Below are 17,576 nucleotides of genomic sequence, written 5' to 3'. Positions count from 1 at the left end.
TTTGGTGAGGTGGCTGCCCAGGAGGCTGCACGAGCAGCCCAGACAGGCTGCAAAATACCTCACACGCACGCGGAAAAAGGACCTGCAGCCTCCCTGACCGAGGTTTCTCGGTCAGTTGCAGGGTGATGGGCGCGCAAGGTGTTGTCCGAACGAGGGGGGCGTGCGAGCTTCAGACAGGGATTTTTGTCCCCTGGACGCGCGCAAAAACACGTCTTGTCCGAGGGTCTGGTGCGCATGAGCATCACTCTCGACACCTAATGGACCCCGATTTTCAAACCTTAATAACTTTCTCAATTTTTATCGGAATCGAGTTCCGTAAAAAATATTGCTTAATTTTTCACAAGGAATCCAAATAAAATATTTTCAGAAACAGAAAAAATATTTTTCATGAAAAAATTTCGTACAACACATACATTCATCACATAAGCACATAAACCAACATGAAACCATCCAAATCAACACAAATCATCGTTTTAATTCATATTTCATGAAAGTAAATCATAACCATGGCTCTGAGGCCAGTTGTTGGAAATATTTTACCAGGATCTAGATTTACTAACAAGTATGTTTCATTAACATCCTAATATGAATTCTAAAACAATAAAATGAACACATATAAAGTTTAGGAAACCTTACATTAGGTGCAGTGGAATATGATGACTCCTTCCGTTCAGATCTCTAGCCCTTGATTCCTTTCTGTAGCAGAGCATCACCAAGATCTGAACCTGGATCTCTTTCTCTCCTTCCTTGATGCTGATTCTCCTTCTTGTTGATTGGATTCTTCACAATCTTTCACACTATGATTGAGATACCACTTGATATGTGTGGGCACTCACTCATTCACTAATGGCTGAAAAATATTTGTGAAGATAGGCTATAGTGTTTTCGAAATTGAAGAAGAAAGAAAAAGGAAGAGGTCTCATTAAAACTTAGGTTATTAGCTTTGGAGGCATTAGTTGGATGAAGAGACCATAGCCTTCCTTTTACACTATTCTTCAATAGGGTTAGGGTTGAATTATATGGATTAAAAAAGAATTAAATATTAGGCAAAAATACCTCTTGGTCGTACACAATAAATGGACCAATCTCTAGTTACAATGTTGCCACTTTATTTCAACCACTTGTTCTTCTTTTCAATCATACCATATTTTTAAATTCAAACCTATAAATGTCAAAACTATTTATTTAATAATTAAAATAATTATCAAATAAAATTGTCATTTATGATATTTATTAATTAGACTTTAAAGAGTCTCTTAATTAACAAACAAACCCCAAAACACTATTTCTTCACAATCAAGCCATAACATAGTGAAAATTCATAAAATATACATAGTCTAATTTTAGAATTATAATTGATTAATTAAAATAAATTAACTGAGTCTTACAAGCAGTATGGTCTCAACTAGTATGGGGACCATGGACCTATATAACCGAGCTTCCAATAAGCCAAACCGAATTTACCAAGTAAATTCCCTAACCTATTAATTCCTAGTTGAATCCACTCTTAGAACTTGGAATTGCACTCTCAGTCATATAGAGCACTCTATATGTTCCACGATATAGATACGCTATAAATTATCCATTGTTATAATCCTAATTTGATCAATGATCCTCTAATAGATGATCTACATAATATAGGGATTAAATTACCGTTACACCCTTCAATGTATTTTATCCTTAAAACACTTAACTCCGTATAAATGATATTTCAGCGAAGTGAAATGAGTACTCAATTATTTATCTCTGTTTAGCCAAGCTCGAAGGAGATCATCGTTTCACTTCTAAATACCTATAGAAGTTATAGATTCCTTATCTATGTTTAGCGCTCCCACTCAATTATACTATCATGTTCCCAAAATGTACGTATCACCCTGACCCAAAAATAGGCTTAACTAACAAATCAAAGAACATGTAAAATACTCTTGAGATCGAACCTAATCATATCAGGATTAAGATCATTTGATCTAGGATCAACTAGGTGATATTAAATTGAATAGAAAATACGGTAAATTTTAACATATCTAATCAAAGTTCAATATCGGTCTCTTCCGATGTATACTCCATACATCCGATACTGGTAAACTTTGTCAATGCCCTGGAAAGGACATAACACTTATCCAAGGTGTAAGAATACCTATCGCTAATTGTCATGTCAGTGTAAATCTAGTGAATTGACAAATCAGGGAATTAAAACTTTCAAACATATAAACATGATTATATTCCATTGTGCTGACAACACTATAATCATTAACAAATAAATATGTTCTGGACTTAATAGAACTTATATATTAAACAATAATCATGAAATAAATCATGTGAACCATGCAACATAAAATGTTGTTTCTGATATTTATTAATTAGTAAATCTGATTATATTGAAATGAGTTTTATTTAGGGCATAAATCCCAACACGTACAAATACGCTCGGGCCACAATATTGTCGATGTTGTTAGAGCAGAGATATACTTGCTGATTAAGGGTCGCATGGTCATCAAAATTGTACAGGAGAGCTGGGTCGTTGAGGGAATTAAACTCCTCAGCATAAGTTTGTGGTTGACCCTCATCCTCACAAGCGTTTGGTTGTGGTGTTGGGTTTTATGCCCTAAATAAAACTCTGTTTCAATGTAATCCAAATTATTCAATATCAATAAAGTAACAGAAGTATTTTTTCATTCATTTGTGTATGTTTTGGTTCACTTAATCAATTGTTTGTCTATTTGATTTATAAATTCATCCAAACCCCTTTTCACATACTTGATCATGTTTATTGTGTTGTCAACACAGTGGAAAGTAAACATGACTATGTGAATAAAGTATTCCTAGATTTATCAGAACAATGGGTTTTACTGATATGACAATCTACAAGAGAGTTTACTTGCATTTGGAGAAATGTTATGTTCTTTCCAGAACATAGGTTAAAGTAAAGCATAGGTTGGATGCATGGAGTATGCATTGGAATGGACCGATATTGAACTTTGAATTAGATTTTTGAAACTTACCGTAAATATCTATTCAATTCAATATCATAAGTTGATCCTAGATCACATGATCGAAATCTTGATATGGTTAGTCTCAATTTCAAGAGTATTATTCGTGTTCTTTGATTTGTTAGTTAAGCCTAATCTTTAGTCAGGGCAATACATACATTTTGGGAACACGGTAGTGCGATTGAGTGGGAGCGCTAACATAAATATGGAATCTATAGCTTCTATATGGCGAATAGTAAGCAAAGGGTGATTTCCTTCGAGCTTAACCAAACGAGATAAATGATTGAGTACTCATTTCACTTAGTTGAAATATCATTTATACAAGGTTAAGTGTTTTAAGGATAAAATACATTGTAGGGTGTTACGGTAATTTAGTCCCTTTACAGTGTAAATCATCCATATAGAGGATCATTAATCACATTAGGGTTATAACAATGGATAACTAATGATGTGTCTATATGGTGGAACATATAGAGCATTCTATATACTGAGAGTGCAATTCTGAGTTCTATGTGTGGATTCAACGAAGAATTAATAAGTCAGTGAATTTAAGTAGTAAATTCTAGATCTGCTTATTGGAAGCTCGGATATATAGACCCATGGTCCCCTCACTAGTTGAGATAATATTACTTGTAAGACTCATTTAATTGATTTTAATTAATCAATTAAAAATTCTCAAGATAGACTTGTCTATTTGAGAATTTATCACTTATTAAGGGCAAAACAGTAAATAGAGATTTTGAAGGGCATATTTATTAATTAGGAAACTTTAATTAGTTTCATTATTAATAAAATAAATGACAATATATTATTTGATAATTAATTTTAATTATTAAATAATTAGATTTGACATTTATGTGGTTGAACAATGGAATTGGCAGTTTTTGACAAAACAGGAAACTATCAGTGTAGGAAAAAGGAAAGTTGGAAAAGTGGCAAGCCTTGATTCCACAATGCCTAGGCCGGCCACTTAAGCTTCCTTTTCTCTTTGATTTTTTCAATTTTAAATTTCAATCATAGCCCTGGGTGGTCTTCTATAAATAGAAAGTAAAGGCTTCAGAGTTGAACATAACTATACATCTGATACACAACATTATTCTGACAGAATTTTCTCTCTGAAAATTCTCTCTGAGCCGCCACCCTCTCTCTCTCTATTCCTTCACTGTTTCGAAATCTATAAGTGCTAGAGTAGTGCCCACACACATCAAGTAATACCTCAATCATAGTGAGGAAGGCTGTGTAGAATTCAGAAACAACAAAGAAGGACTATCGGGCTCAGATCTTGATTATACTCTGCTACAGAAAGGAATCAAGGGTTAGAGATCTGAGTGGGAGGAGACATATATTCCGCTGCACCCAATGTAAGATTTCTGATACTCTTATGTGTTTAATTTTCTATCGTTTTAGAAGTTCATATTTAGGTTGTTAAATCAACATACTTGTGAGTAGATCTAAGTTCCTGGTAAAATAACTTCCAACAACTGGCACCAAAGCCATGGTAATTGATTTGCTTGTAAGAAATTTGGACTTAAAATGATTTGCTTGTTTTTTGGATGGTATAATGTTGCTTTGAGTGTCATATTGATGTTTGATTGTTTTTTGTGAATTCTGGGAAAAACAGTTACTTTTCTGTCTCTGTAATTATTTTTGTTGGATAGTTTGGAAAATTCTAAGCAATTTACTTTTTTACAGAACTCGATTTCGATTTAATTTGAATTAGTTATGAATTTTTGAAAATTGGAAAAATCGGGATGATGAACCTCATCACACGCGCGCGGAATGGCTGCATGCAGGGCATGCCATCCGTACAGTTCATCCAATTTTTCAATTTTTTTGATTTTTCATGCTATTTCATAGAATTAAATTCCGATTTTTTGTGTAGTTTTGTATGTTGATTTTTGTTTTTCAAATTTCAAATCTAATTATCAGAAATAAATTAATTTTAATTTTTAAAATTAATTTTAGATATTAGTGTAATTTGATTTTGAAAATAGGAAAAATCAAGTTTTGCTTACCTCTTTTCTTATTTCCTTTAAAATTTGATTATTTTATTTTTTTTAAGGTCAGATATTAATTTTTTTTGGTAACTTGACCTTAATTAAAATAAGATCAAAATAATCATGGTAATTTTAAAAGAGGAAATAAGGTATTTTTGTTAATTTTTAAATTTTGTTATTTTTTAATTAAATTAAATTGTAAAACAAGAAAAGGGTATGTATTTACCATTTTTTATTTTATTATTTGATTTATTAAATAACATGAAATTTAAAAGGAAAGTTAGCAATTTAATTTGGAAATGACATTTAGGTTACCCAAAACCTAATTTTTCAAAATGGTAGGTTTAATTTTAATTTTATTTTTCGAAATACATGTTTAAAATTAAATAAATCCTACATCCAACTATCCAAATCTAACCTTGTTGCAGGAGTATGTGTTTTAGATTGTTTGTAAGTTTTCTAAAACCTATTATTGCTTGATCTAAATTGCCTTGGTTAACTTGATGATAGATCCTATGATCTAATTTTAACCAAAGGTTCAATTGATGATAGATCAAGTAAATAATTTGTAACAGGTAATTTTTACAAACTTCTTTCATCTGTGTATGACCTAGCAACATGATAGGATCCATCCAAGTGTGTATGCCTGTATGAGCCTATATGTTTAATTTCTGTTATAGATACATATAGGTTGTTGTTGCTAAATAAAATATCATAACTGATAGATTTTATTTAGGCTCATTTAGTAGTGAGCCTATTCAATTAATAACAGTTGTTCATTTTAAGGTTAAATTCCTCTCTTTTGGGCCTTGTGTGAGAGTTGGGAGCCTTAGAAGTGGGTACGACATACTGGACCCCCTCACATGAACAACCCTAATTGTGAAGGCCCATTTGCCTGATTTGGATAACTGTGCTAGGTTAATTATATTAGTTTGACCTAATAAAAAATTGATTAGCAACATAATTAATTTCATTCTTCCTTGAAATTAATTTAAGAAAAACATAGTTTGAATAGTTATATTCTGGAAAACTATATGTATTTTTCTTGTGTTTAATTAAATATGGAATTATAACTATATAAATTCTTTCTGAATCTTAATTTTATAATTTCATTAAATATTCCTATTTAAGTTGAGATTTAGTTAAATCTATCAAATCAACTTAGATTTGAATATTTTTGAATTTCCTATTATAAATTAAGTTGAGGAATTTTAGGAATTGGTTATTAAGATTCTTTGGATATTTTTTTTTAAGTTGATATTTTATAAATATGGGAACTTAAAATGGAATATCTTCTAAATTAAGTGGTTACTATTTAATTAGTAATATTTAATTAAGTCATTGATTGAAGAATATTTTAAGTTGGGTATTTAGATTTTTTCTAAACAACTTAAATAAGATATTTTTCAAAATTATTCCATTTTTGAAATTTAATTAAAGTTTTTACTTTAATTTGTAATATTTCATTATTGAGATATGGAATATAAATGATTAAACAAAATACATTTTTTTTTTAAATAATGAGCTTTAATCAAGAGAAATTCGATCTCCATTGTTGGTTTTACATAGCTATTGTTTTAGTGAGTAATCCTCCCTAATGGAGGAACGTTCATTAGCAAGTTAGCGCCGTTTAATCTCGAAAGATAAGTATTCTTATAAGTTTTTTATATGGTTTATGACCACCCTAATGGTGGCGACTGTATAAGACTTACAAGAGTGTGAAACAATGGTAGAAGCTCATAAGATAGAATTGCCTTGACTCTCGCCTAAACGGGACAACGCTGAATTCCAATCTTGATCGAATAAAAGGTTGCTAGAATGTTTGACATTTTAGATGAATTGACAACTCTATTCAATGGATGATGCTTTGACTCTCGCCTAAACGGGACACTGTATCAGTTCGTTGGAAACCTTGGAAAATAAACTATGTTAGATTTAGTATTTTTATAACATATGTGATTATTTGTTTTACGAACTCCGTGTATGAATTTATAGAACCAAAACCTTACTTCTGTTTATTGATATGCTGTAGTGCCAATATGAATAACCCTCATCCCGATCCACTCCTAGTTAGTATCTTTGCAAAAGAACTCAATAGTGTGAAAATGCATCCTGGTAGTTGCATTAACTCGCACCTATTGTTGATGAATTTGAAATTCCAAAAGGCAAATCTACTAGGAATTGATTTATCAAAGGAACAATGGGTAAGACTCATACTTTATAGTCTTCCTCAGGAGTATGACAGTTTTGTTCTATATTACTTATTGAACAATCCTCACTCCTCCAACATGGACAAACTCGAGACTGAGTTGAGGGCCCATGAGCGGAATCTGATTGCAATGGGACCTCCTGGTATTGCAAACTTTAATCAGAGGAAGAAGATTAAGCATGAGGGCTCTAACAAAGCTGCTTCTTCAAGTACAATTATCAGACATCATGTTCTATGTGCGAATTGTAATGGAAAGGAACATAAAGAAGAACAATGTCCCAGGCTTCTAGACAATTCAAACGAAGCTGCTTGAAACTTGGGAGAATCTTCACCCAGATGAGTTAAAGCTTAAAGTTGGAAATGGCGAGTTGGTATCAGTTAAAGCAAGAGGAACAACCCGAATCAAGTTTAATTCTAAGAAGTTTTTACTTTTAGAGAATGTTTTATATATTCCCAATTTTAGTAGAAAATTGATTAGTGTTTCATGTTTACAGACACAATTTTATATATTGAATTTTTCGAGTTCAAATTGTTCAATTTCTCGTAATGGATTTCATATATGTGTTGCAAACATGGAACAAGGGCTTTATGTTTTAAGACCTGATACTCAAATCTCACTAAATACTGAACTTTTCAATGTAGCTAAACCTAGAAGCCTTAAGAGAAAAGAGATTGATAATGATGATCAAACTTATCTATGGCATTTACGTTTAGGTCATATAGGTTTTGATAGACTCAATAGGCTAACCAAAGACGGTCCATTGAAAAATGTCGTCTTAGGAGAACTGCCAGTCTGCGAGTCTTGCCTAGAAGGAAAAATGACCAAACGTTCTTTCTCTGCGAAGGGAGAGCGTGCCAAAGAACCCCTAGGGTTAGTACATTCAGATGTTTGCGGACCGCTGAATGTAAAAGCCAGAGGAGGTTATGAGTATTTCGTCACTTTCATTGACGATTTCTCTAGATATAGTTTTCTTTACCTAATACAAAAAAAATCTGAAACGTTTGAAAAGTTTCAGGAATTTCATGCTTTGGCTCAAAACCAATTAGGTAAAACATTAAAGATCTTGCGAACTGATAGGGGTGGAGAATATATGGATATGCAGTTCAAAGATCATTTAACTGAACTTGGAATTGAATCCCAATATATCGCCCCAAGCACTCCACGCGAATGGAGTTGCAGAAAGAAGAAATCGCACTCTCTTAGAAATGGTTAGGTCTATGCTGAGTTATTCAACTCTGTCTACGTCCTTCTGGGGATATGCTATTCAAATGGCAAACGACATTTTAAATGTTGTACCATCTAAAGTAGTCCCTAAGACACCCGTCGAACTATGGAATGGTCGTACACCTAGTTTACGCCATTATAGGATTTGGGGGTGCCCTGCTCACGTCTTAAGAAAGAAAGAAGGCAAACTGGAATCGCGAACTGAAGTTTGCATGTTTGTCGGAAATTCTAAAGAGACTAGGGGTGGACTATTCTATAGTCACAAGGATAACAAAGTGTTTGTTTCTACAAATGCTACTTTCCTTGAAGATAACTATATGAAAGACAACAAACCGAAAAGTGAAATTGTATTAGAGGAAATGCTCACAGATACTGTTCCTTCTAATGTACCATCCTCTTCTACTCAAGAAGAGGAACATCCCACTCCCTCAGTTGTAGCAACTGAGAAAACTACTACCAAAGCTCATGTTCAGAAGGTCACCGCTCCTCGTCGTAGTGGGAGGGTTTCTACAAAACCATCTCGTTATGGCTTGGATGGTGAAATCAATATGGTCATTGGTGACGGTATTGATGACGACCCATTAACCTATAAACAGGCAATGGCAAGTCCGCAACGGAAGCGATGGTCAGCCGGTATGGATTCAGAAATGGATTCCATGAAAAAGAACAAAGTCTGGGAATATGTAGAACCACCTGATGATTTTTGTCCAATTGGATGTAAATGGGTCTACAAGAAGAAAAGAGGTGCTGGAGGCGAAGTCGAAACTTTCAAAGCTAGACTGGTCGCCAAGGGTTATACCCAAAGAGAAGGTGTGGACTATGAGGAAACTTTTAGTCCGGTTGCCATGCTCAAATCCATCTGAATTCTTCTCTCCATAGCTGCCGCTTTAGATTATGAAATTTGGCAAATGGATGTCAAGACAGCCTTTCTTAATGGGCTTCTTGAAGAAACCATCTATATGGAGCAACCAGAAGGTTATGTTCTTCCTGGGCAGGAGAATAAAGTTTGCAAATTAAATAGGTCCATATATGGACTTAAGCAAGCTTCTCGCTCATGGAATAAAAGGTTTGATGAGATCATCAAAACCTACGGCTTTCATCAGAATGAAGATGAACCTTGTGTTTACCAACTCAAGGAAAACCAAGTAGTAGTATTCCTGGTCCTTTATGTTGATGACATTTTGATCATTGGCAACAATGTGAAGAAAATGACTCACATCAAGGAATGGCTTGACACTCAATTCGACATGAAAGACTTGGGTGAGGCAGCCTATGTTCTCGGTATTCAGATTGTCAGAAACTGGAAGAATAGATCACTTGCTCTCTCTCAAACAGCTTACATTGACAAAGTTCTAGAGAGATTTTCCATGACCAATACCAATGGGGCAAACATGCCCTCTAGACATAGTATCCGTCTATCTAAGGAACAGTGTTTTACTGATCCTCAAGAGATAGAAGACATGGCAAAAATTCCTTATGCTTCTGTAGTTGGAAGTCTAATGTATGCTATGCTATGCACTAGACCTGACATCTGCTATGCAGTTGGAATCGTGAGCAGGTATCAGTCAAATCCAGGACGGGTACATTGGAATGATGTTAAGTATATTTTGAAATACTTAAAGAGTACAAGAGATTATGTATTAGTCTACAAGGGTGGTGCTTTAAATCCCTTAGGCTATACAGACTCAGATTTCCAGGGATGTCTTGAAGACAGGAAATCTACATCTGGGATGGTGTTAACTCTTGGGGGTGGAGCAGTGGTTTGGAGAAGTGCTAAACAAACTGCGATTTCGGATTCTACCATGGAGGCAGAATACATAGCTGCGGCTGAAGCAGCTAAGGAGGTTGTCTGGCTGAGGAAGTTCTTCACCAGTCTCGGTGTAGTTCTTGGAATGGAAAGGCCTCTAGTCCTTCTTTGTGATAACAATGGAGCTATAGCCAATAGTAAGGAACCTCGGAGCCACAAGAGAAGTAAGCATATAGAAAGAAAGTATCATATTATCAGAGAATCTGTGGCAAGAGGGGATGTACTGGTGGAAAAAGTGGATACGCAGGATAACTTAGCTGATCCATTCACCAAAGTCTTGGCAGTAACTTCATTCGAAAAGCACCGTCAGAATTTAGGATTAATTGAAATGTACTGATTTGTTTTATATTAGTGCAAGTGGGAGTTTGTTGGGTTTTATGCCCTAAATAAAACTCTATTTCAATGTAGTCCAGATTATTCAATATCAATAAAGTAACAGAAGTATTTTTTCATTCATTTGTGTATGTTTTGGTTCACTTAATCAATTGTTTGTCTATTTGATTTATAAATTCATCCAAACCCCTTTTCACATACTTGATCATGTTTATTGTGTTGTCAACACAGTGGAAAGTAAACATGACTATGTGAATAAAGTATTCCTAGATTTATCAGAACACTGGGTTTTACTGATATGACAATCTACAAGAGAGTTTACTTGCATTTGGAGAAATGTTATTTTCTTTCCAGAACATAGGTTAAAGTAAAGCTCAGGTTGGATGCATGGAGTATGCATTGGAATGGACAAATATTGAACTTTGAATTAGATTTTTGAAACTTACCGTAAATATCTATTCAATTCAATATCATAAGTTGATCCGAGATCACATGATCGAAATCCTGATATGGTTAGGCTCAATTTCAAGAGTATTATTCGTGTTCTTTGATTTGTTAGTTAAGCCTAATCTTTAGTCAGGGCAATACATACATTTTGGGAACACGGTAGTGCGATTGAGTGGGAGCGCTAACATAAATATGGAATCTATAGCTTCTATCTGGCGAATAGTAAGCAAAGGGTGATTTCCTTCGAGCTTAACCAAACGAGATAAATGATTGAGTACTCATTTCACTTAGTTGAAATATCATTTATACAGGGTTAAGTGTTTTAAGGATAAAATACATTGTAGGGTGTTACGGTAATTTAGTCCCTTTACAGTGTAAATCATCCATATAGAGGATCATTGATCACATTAGGATTATAACAATGGATAACTAATGATGTGTCTATATGGTGGAACATATAGAGCATTCTATATACTGAGAGTGCAATTCTGAGTTCTATGTGTGGATTCAACGAAGAATTAATAAGTCAGTGAATTTAAGTGGTAAATTCTAGATCTGCTTATTGGAAGCTCGGATATATAGACCCATGGTCCCCTCACTAGTTGAGATAATATTACTTGTAAGACTCATTTAATTGATTTTAATTAATCAATTTAAAATTCTCAAGATAGACTTGTCTATTTGAGAATTTATCACTTATTAAGGGCAAAACAGTAAATAGAGATTTTGAAGGGCATATTTATTAATTAGGAAACTTTAATTAGTTTTATTATTAATAAAATAAATGACAATATATTATTTGATAATTAATTTTAATTATTAAATAATTAGATTTGACATGTATGTGGTGGAACAAAGGAATTGACAGTTTTTGACAAAACAGGAAACTATGAGTGTAGGAAAAAGGAAAGTTGGAAAAGTGGCAAGCCTTGTTTCCACAATGCCTAGGCCGACCACTTAAGCTTCCTTTTCTCTTTGATTTTTTCAATTTTAAATGTCAATCATAGCCCTGGGTGGTCTTCTATAAATAGAAGGCAAAGGCTTCAGAGTTGAACATAACTATACATCTGATACACAACATTATTCTGACAGAATTTTCTCTCTGAAAATTCTCCAGAGCCGCCACCCTCTCTCTCTCTATTCCTTCACTGTTTCGAAATCTATAAGTGCTAGAGTAGTGCCCACACACATCAAGTAATACCTCAATCATAGTGAGGAAGGCTGTGTAGAATTCAGAAATAACAAAGAACGACTATCGGGCTCAGATCTTGATTATACTCTGCTACAGAAAGGAATCAAGGGTTAGAGATCTGAGTGGGAGGAGACATATATTCCGCTGCACCCAATGTAAGATTTCTGATACTCTTATGTGTTTAATTTTCCATCGTTTTAGAAGTTCATATTTAGGTTGTTAAATCAACATACTTGTGAGTAGATCTAAGTTCCTGGTAAAATAACTTCCAACATGTGGAACATACGCCTCACCAGCCACCTCTCTTTCTTCCTCTTGTTTGGCAGTGTTTCTCTTCTGCTTAAGGGATTGGACTTCGGCTTTTAATTTTTCAATCTCCTTCGCTTGCTGAGCCACAACATCAGACACTTCCCTTTTCTTCGTGCCGTACAGTTTAGATGCCCTGGTCAGGAACCTGTAAATCATAAAATGCAAATTAGCTACGATTTTATTTGTGTAGCTAAATAAATAACATTTCAAGTAATAGCATATCCAGCAGCTCTGACACGTCCAGGATGCTCTGGTATCCCGAGCGCTTGCATCAGGATTTCGTTTTGGCCCTAGACCTGAATTTGTCCCTGACTAAGCTTCTCCTCTAATTGATCCTAATGCACGCATATATTCAAGCAATTAGCATGTGAATTATATATACTAACTCATTAGTAGAACTCAATTAAGGATTAATATATACTTACTATCTTCTCTGCAATTTCCTTATCATAATCAGTGACAAGTTTTCGACTCTTGGTGCGAGATTTGATCCAAACACGGTGGCGGGGGGGATCTGGAACGTCGAGATCCTTTTTCTAAATTATTTTATAACAATTAAATGAGTACCAATTAACTTTTATAGCACATTATTAGAATTTAATCATTACTTACCACAGCTTCCCGTACGTTCACCATTCCACTCCGACCACTTCAATGTCTGGATTGGATTTTCGAGGAACGTTCATGTTGCACCTTACTCAATTCCTACAATGCCAAAAAAATACATTAGATACATGTACTTGTATTTAAAAGTTTATCTTAGTACAAATATAATTAGCATACCTGAAATTCAGGAGTTAGTCGACTTTCAACAAAAGTGCACCAATCAGCATGGTCGATTTCAGGATGCTTTTCAGGGACTTGTGTTAGTCGTCCCAGATCCTTCTCTTCCCCAGCGGGCATTATGATGTCTTTTGTCATCCTATTCTTGAAGTCTTTCATTAACTTCCCAGCTAGGATGAGACAATCATGTTTGAAGGAGTCCGGCACAATGAAACCTGTCTAGTTTGAAGGAAAACAAACACAGTTAGATGAACATTTGAATTAATATAAAAAAAACAAATCAAAATTCTAACAAATAACTGCTTACTTGTATATCTTTCCAAACTTTATTTTTCAGAGTCGGGTTGACTTCTTTCCAATTTTTGTAGGACAACCCTATCGTCTGCCGACATCTGACTCCTAAAGTTGATACGAGCTTGGCATAGTTTTTGCCGCAGTATTTTCCTTTATCGTTAACCTCGAGGGCCAATCCTTTGCCTTGATCCATTAGTTTGGATATTTCATTCGTTTGCGTAGGCTCTCGTGTAGGTATTACTGTTGGACACTCTGCCTCTGGGTCTGAATCAGATCCTGAACCCGAGTTGGCCATATCTACACCATTAACAACAAAAATTTAAAGTTAGCTATATATATAACAAGTAATGTATACGAAACATTAAAAGCATAAACAAATTGTTAAGTATTCAGCATAAACAAACACAATATAAAGTAAAATATATATCAAGTTACCAATTAGACACGTTTTCTTTTCTTTGTTTTGTTTATGTTTGCCTGAATCACAATTGACCCATATTCCCTCATTGATATCGTTTCTAATGTATTCAGCGTCGTCTTCCTCAAGGTTACGATCAATTCCCATAACTTGCTCATGAATTGGTTGTCCAACAATGAAGTCATCATAACATAAGTCAGCATTCTCCTCATCCTCTTCAGTCTCTAAGAACCTCCTCTCTGGTGTCGATAAAACAATAGACCATTTATCATTAGCCGGATCAGAAATGTAAAAAAGTTGAACTGCTTGGCTAGCCATGATGAATGGATCATTCTTGCTTTCTCTCTTACTTAAATCAACCAAAGTAAAACAAAGCTCGTCAGTTTTTACTCTAACATTGTTGTCAACCCAAGAACATTTAAAAAGTGGAATTCGGAACGCAAAATAATTGAGCAGCCATATTTCTTCAATGACCCCATAATACGTCATAGTACCTAAAACAGGGTTTTTATCTTTTGCACTTGCAAAGTGCATAGTTTCTGCGACGATATGTATGCCACTATTTTGAACATCTTGAGCATCATCTCTTGACTTTGTATGAAAAAGTTTACCCCTTACAATGTACGCTTCATGCTTTGCTACTGCAAAAGTTGGTCCAAGGGCAATACGACTCAACACATCAGATACTCCATGATTCGGTTCGTTCAACTTTGCTATAATGGTATTCCTTAACCACCCAATGAAAGTTTGACGATGTTGGTCTGCAACCCATTTTTGTTTATTTTTATGATTTCTTGAAACCATTGATTGTAACAGCTCCATATGGTCATTGTAAAATAAGTAAGGTAAATCAAGTTATTGTTCATCGTGACTTAAGTAATGTTAATCAAAGAAAAGCTACTTACGTTATATATGGTTGAACCTCTGCATTATTATTCATCACGACTAATTGAGCTTGATCTAGTTCAAGCTTGGACACTGTCACCATTGTCCCTTTCCCCCTTAATCCTCTATCAACCTCATCTGGGTCAGTTCTTGGTTTGCTAATTCCTATTGCCTCAACTCCAGCCATGTACTCTGAATAAAATTCTACAGGCTCTTCAGATATGTAGCACTCAACCATACATGCTTCTGGCCGATAGTGGTTACGCACATAACTTTTAAGTACCTTCATATTTCTTTCAAATGGATACATCCATCTCGCCCATACCGGCCCACACAACCTTACTTCTCTCACTAGATGAACCATGAAATGGATCATGATGTCGAAAAAGATGGCGGAAAAAACTTTTCTAGGTTGCACAATATTTTGACTACATGTTCATGTAATGCATCTAACTTATCCAATTCTAATTCCTTCCCGCAAACCTTATTAAAGAAAATGCAAACATGTGTCAAACACTCTCGAAAATTTTTTGGCAAGACTAATGTAATGGCAATTGGAAGCAGATGTTGCATTAACACATGACAATCATGTGATTTCAGACCCATTAGTTTCAATTCAGTCTCATTTACCAAGTTTTTGATGTTAGACGAGTAACAATTAGGTACTTTCATATTTGCAAGTGATTTGCAAACTGTTTGTTTTTCTTTTTTGGACAAAGTGAAACTAGCAGGAGGAAAATATAATCGTTCATCTTTCTTCTCAGGTGCTAGAGATTGTCATATACCCATTTCAACGAGATTTAAACGACTATTTAGATCGTCCTTAGTTTTGTCGGGAATATCAAGTAAGGTACCAATAATACTCTCACACACATTTTTTTAATATGCATGACATCCAAACAATGTCGAACAAGTAAACTTTTCCAATATAGAAGATGAAAGAAGATTGACTTTCTTTGAAAACAACCATTTATTTTTTTTTATTTTTCTGCATCTTTCCATACTTAAAATCTACAAGTTCAACTTGTTGGAGAATTTGTTCCCCAGACAGTGGCAAAGGAGCCATATCTCCCTCTTCAGTTGCATCGAATGCTTTCTTCTTCCGTCTATCAGGTTGATTTGCAGGCAAGTACCGTCTGTGACCCATATAACACATCTTGTGTCCATTTGCCAAGCGACGAGCCAATGTGTTAGTGCAACAAATCGGACAACTTTCGTAACCTTTTGTGCTTAAGCCTAATAAATTACTATAAGCAGGGAAATCACTGACAGTCCACAATAACACAGCTTTCAGATTAAAGAATTCTTTTTTAAAACCATCATAGGCCTGAACACCATTCTCATAAAATTCTATTAAATCATCAATCAATAGTTCCAAATACACATCGATATTATGTCCAGGTTGTTGCGGGCGTGATATCATTAAAGAAAGCATGTTAAATTTCCTCTTCATCACTAACCAGGGAGGAAGATTGTACATAACTAGGAAGACAGGCCATGAACTATGACGACTACTTAGAGATCTATGTGGATTTACTCCATCCGCAGACAGACCGAGACGAATGTGTCTTGGTTTAGATTTGAATTCAGGATTTATGTAGTTTACTTTTTTCCAAGCTTGGGAATGTGCAGGATGTCTGAGTTTTCCATCTTTCATTCTCTTGGTCTCATGCCAAATCAAATTTTCAGAATGTTCTGCACTACGATATAATCGTTTCAGTCGCGGAATCAAAGGCATGTACAACATCACTTTTTGGGGGATAAGTTTCCTATTCTCCTTACTCTTGTTTATTTTATGGCGGGATAAACCGCAAGTCGGGCAATAATTCATGTCTGCATATTCCTTACGATATAAAATGTAATCGTTCGGACATGCATGAATTTTTTCATACTTCAATCCTATGGAATTTAACGTTTTTTTCACTTCATAAGTAGATTTCGGGAAGCAGTTGTCAAATGGTAAGATATCTTTAAAAGCAGCTAAAAATTGAGTAAAACATTTAACGCTCACTCCATTTTCTGCTTTTATGTTGTAAAACTTTACCATTGTTGGTAATCTTAGTTTTTTACAACCATCGAACAGGGGTTTATCAGCATCACTTAGAAAATTATCAAATTTCTCAAGATCATTAAGAAATTCCTCCTGTGCTTCGTTAAGCAAGTCCAGTGGATGATCATCGAAATCATTACCCTCGATATCATCTACCCCCTGCTTTCCTAATGGATATGGATCATCAGGTCAACGTTCGCCATGCCAATATCAAGTAGTATAACTTCTATTGAAACCTCGTAAATACACATGGTCCTTAATCATTGTAATATTCCCTTTAGATACATTACAACAATCTACACACGGACGATGAATACGATCGTGATCTTTAGAATTCTTTTAAGGCAAACTCTAAAAATGCATCGAACCCTACTTGAAATCGCGGTGTGTCTCTCTCCTCACGCATCCATGATTTATCCATAACAAAAATTCTATCCAAAAAAAATAAGTATTTAGTAACTAATTATAGCTAGTTACTAATTACACAATGTAACTAACTAGGTTTCTCACAATTCATTCATATTAATTTATAAATTACTTAAATTCTTGTTTTAGTTTAGTTCATGTTATTAGGTTGTTTAGTTTATTAGAATGATGGTAAAATTGAAAAGTTTATATAAATGTGTATATAATTATT

The sequence above is a fragment of the Cannabis sativa genome, chromosome 9 (genome assembly GCF_029168945.1).
Source record: "Cannabis sativa cultivar Pink pepper isolate KNU-18-1 chromosome 9, ASM2916894v1, whole genome shotgun sequence".
Lineage (NCBI taxonomy): Eukaryota > Viridiplantae > Streptophyta > Magnoliopsida > Rosales > Cannabaceae > Cannabis > Cannabis sativa.
This window is presented reverse-complemented; position numbering follows the sequence as displayed.